Here is a 3,248-nt window from a genome sequence, read left to right on the forward strand (position 1 = left end):
AAAGCACCTGAAGGCAGGACAAGAAGCAATGGATGAAAACTAATCAAGGAGAGAAGCAACCTGGAATTGGTGATCGCCAATAGTGAAAGCAGATAGCTTGAGGGGCTCTTTGAGGATACTGCTTCTAATGTACAGTATTTGGGTGGATTATCTGGCTAGAGAAACCATATAATCCAGGGGTCCCCCAGCCACAGCCTATTGGCTACCAGGCTGACTGAGTCGCTGGCCTGCACGCACAGCTCCACTTATGTGAGGGTCGCCCAATTTGCTCAATCTTCACAGGTGTTTGTGGCCCATCACATGAGCTTCATGGGCATTCACACCCCCACTTTGCAAGAGCTTTGTGGGCTTTCGCAGTCCCACACGCATGAGCTTTGCGGGCTTTTGCAGCCCCACTCACACGAGCCTTGCACGGTTTGACTCCACTCGCCTGAGCTTTCTGGACATTTGCAAACCCATTTGTGCAAGCCTCGTGGGCGTTCATGGCCCCACTTGTGCAAGCTTCATGGGCGTTCGCGGCCCCACTTGTGCAGGCATCACCACGAGAATCATAGGTGTTTGTTGTTGTGATTCCTCACCAGCCAGTGGATCCAGCAGCTGAGGAATCATATGAGGAGGAAGAGCCTGGAGTGACATTAGAGTCAGAGGAAGGCTCTGAGGAGGTCCAAGACTTACAGTCTGACGAGCCTGGCCCCTCTACTTGCACTCAGGCTGAGACACAGCTGTGCTGGGAGTCTGAGTTGGGCAATGACAAAGCACAGCTGGGAAATATTCAGGATGCATGACAGTGCTGGCAAGAAAAGAGCGTAGGACAGAGGAATGCAATGGGGTGGCTCCAAAGGCAAAGAAGAAGGCACTAGGAAGCCATGCCTTGGCTGAAATATAAAAGGGAAGGTGTGAGAAGTGCTGGTTGCCAAAGGCAACCATTCATGTTGAGGATCGAGTTTCTGTGAACTGTGCTTGCCTTGGACATTGACTCAGGTTTGTGAATAATAAAAGGGGCTGGTTTTTCTTGCGGTTCCTGCCTGCTTGTTGGAAGAGGGGTTTCTCCTTGTGAGCATAACAAGGACTCATGTAGGCTGGGACAGAACATTTGTAGCCCCACTCATACGAGCGTCACCTTGAGCTTCGCAGGCATTCACGGCCTCACTCGCGTGAGCTTCACAGGCATTTGGAGCCCGACTTGTGCGAGAGTCACAAGTACCACGGGTGTTTGTGGTGCCATTCACGCGAGCGCTTACAGCCCCACTCGCGTGAGCAATGTGTATTCATGCACGCACATGTGTTCATCCCTCAACAACACCATCCCTTCTTTCCCCTTTCCCAGGGCCACCCAATCCCGAAAGGTTGGGGAACTCTGATATAATCGTCCTATTAGTGTGAAAAAACAATGTATTGAATGATAGATGCAGTTTTTTAAAAAAACAGCAAATGTTAGATATGCATTTATTTTTATATATACAAATACATTTGTTTGTGCACCAGAAAACTATGGTGAACCAGTTGGTTTAAGTCTGAGCCCAGAACACCCACTTCATTGCAGGAGCCTCTACCCAAGTGTCTTTCAAAATTTGGACCCTTCCCCAATCTGGGTTACAACTGTCACGTGAGCCACAAATTAGAAGGTCCCAAAATATGAATTTGTGATCTGGTCAGCTAGGAGAGGAAGAAAGCAAAGTTAAAAATAATGGAATCCAAACTGTTTTACAACTTCAGGCAAAGAAAAGATGCAGACTAACTCTGAAGATGGTAATAAGTTCAGCATCGGCATCTTCTGCTAGAGCTGAAGGTGGCAGAGGAGGAGCTGTGCCCAGGTTTACTGGCATCCATGCCAAAAAAAAAAAACAGAGAGAGAAGGAGAGAGAGAGGACAGGCTTCAAATGCGTGAATGCCATCTTGCCTGTTTTAATCCTTTCTGCCTGGCTTGACAGCAAAGTCCTCTAACATTTGACTTGCTAAATCTTTTAGATCAGGAAGCTGCTGATCACTCCGTAGTAGCGGCAGCCCTGAACTAGAGGCAAGCCCACAAAAGGGGGAGCTGGGCTTGCATCCTCCCAGAAGACATCCAATGTCCGAGCTGGTCTCAAGGAAGCATTTACCTCTGAAGGTCATAGCAACAGAGAACAGAGAAGAGTAAAGTGAAGAGCAACAAAGATGATCAGGGGACTGGAGGCTAAAACATATAAGGAACAGTTGCTGGAATTGGGTATGTCTAGTTCACAGGTCTGCAACCCACGGCTCCGGAGCCGCATGTGGCTCTTTCAGCCATCTCCTGCGGCTCCCAGTCCTCTGCCATGTGCAGTCCAAAAAAAAAAAAAAAAGTGGGACAAAAAAAGTTCAACCAATCAATTCAAATATGCAGGGTAGGTGCATATCTTGCCTTGGCTCCACTCTTCAGTCAAACCCTGTTCTGCGCATGCGCGCCTGTACGCTCATGTGCACACATTTTTTGCAGCTCCCAGTTTTTCCTTTTGTGAGGGAACCAGTTCCGAGTGGCTCTTTCACTGTTTCAGGTTGCTGACCCCTGGTCTAGTTTAACAAAGAGAAGAGTGAGGGGTGATATGATAGCAGTATTCCAATATCTCAGGGGCTGCCACAAAGAAGAGGCAGTCAAGCTATTCTCCAAAGTGCCTGAAGGCAGGACAAGAAGCAATGGATGGAAACTAAGGAGAAACTTCCTGACAGGACAATTAACAGAAGCAGTGAATGCTCCAACACTGGAAGTTTTTAAGAAGAGACTGGACAGCCATTTGTCTGAAATGGTATAGGGTTTCCTGCCTGAGCAGTGAGTTGGACTAGAGGACCTCCAAGGTCCTTTCCAACTTATTATAAACAAGGTCTCCTCACTAAGGCAGGGTTGTCCAACCTTCGCCATTTTAAGATTTGTGGACTTCAACTCCCAGATCCCAAAGATGGTTTTTCAGAGGCAACTGGACTTTTTCCTTTGAATACGTTTCGCTTCTCATTCAAGCCAAAACTTGAAGAAGCTTCTTGGATGAGAAGCAAAACATCTTCAAGGAAAAACCAAGGAAGTCCAGTTGCCTTTTGAAAAAGCACCTTTGGGACATCTAAGCACAATCCATTATTGCTGTTAGTTGCAAAGTCGTGTCCGACCCATCGTGACCCCATGGACAACATTCCTCCAGGCCTTCCTGTCCTCTACCATCTTCTGGAGTCCATCTGGTTTTATTCATTCGTTCCTCCATCCATTCATTTGTTCATTCATTCACTTACTCACCCATCATTCA

This window comes from Vipera ursinii (genome assembly GCF_947247035.1).
Source record: "Vipera ursinii genome assembly, chromosome: 2".
NCBI classification, from domain to species: domain Eukaryota; kingdom Metazoa; phylum Chordata; class Lepidosauria; order Squamata; family Viperidae; genus Vipera; species Vipera ursinii.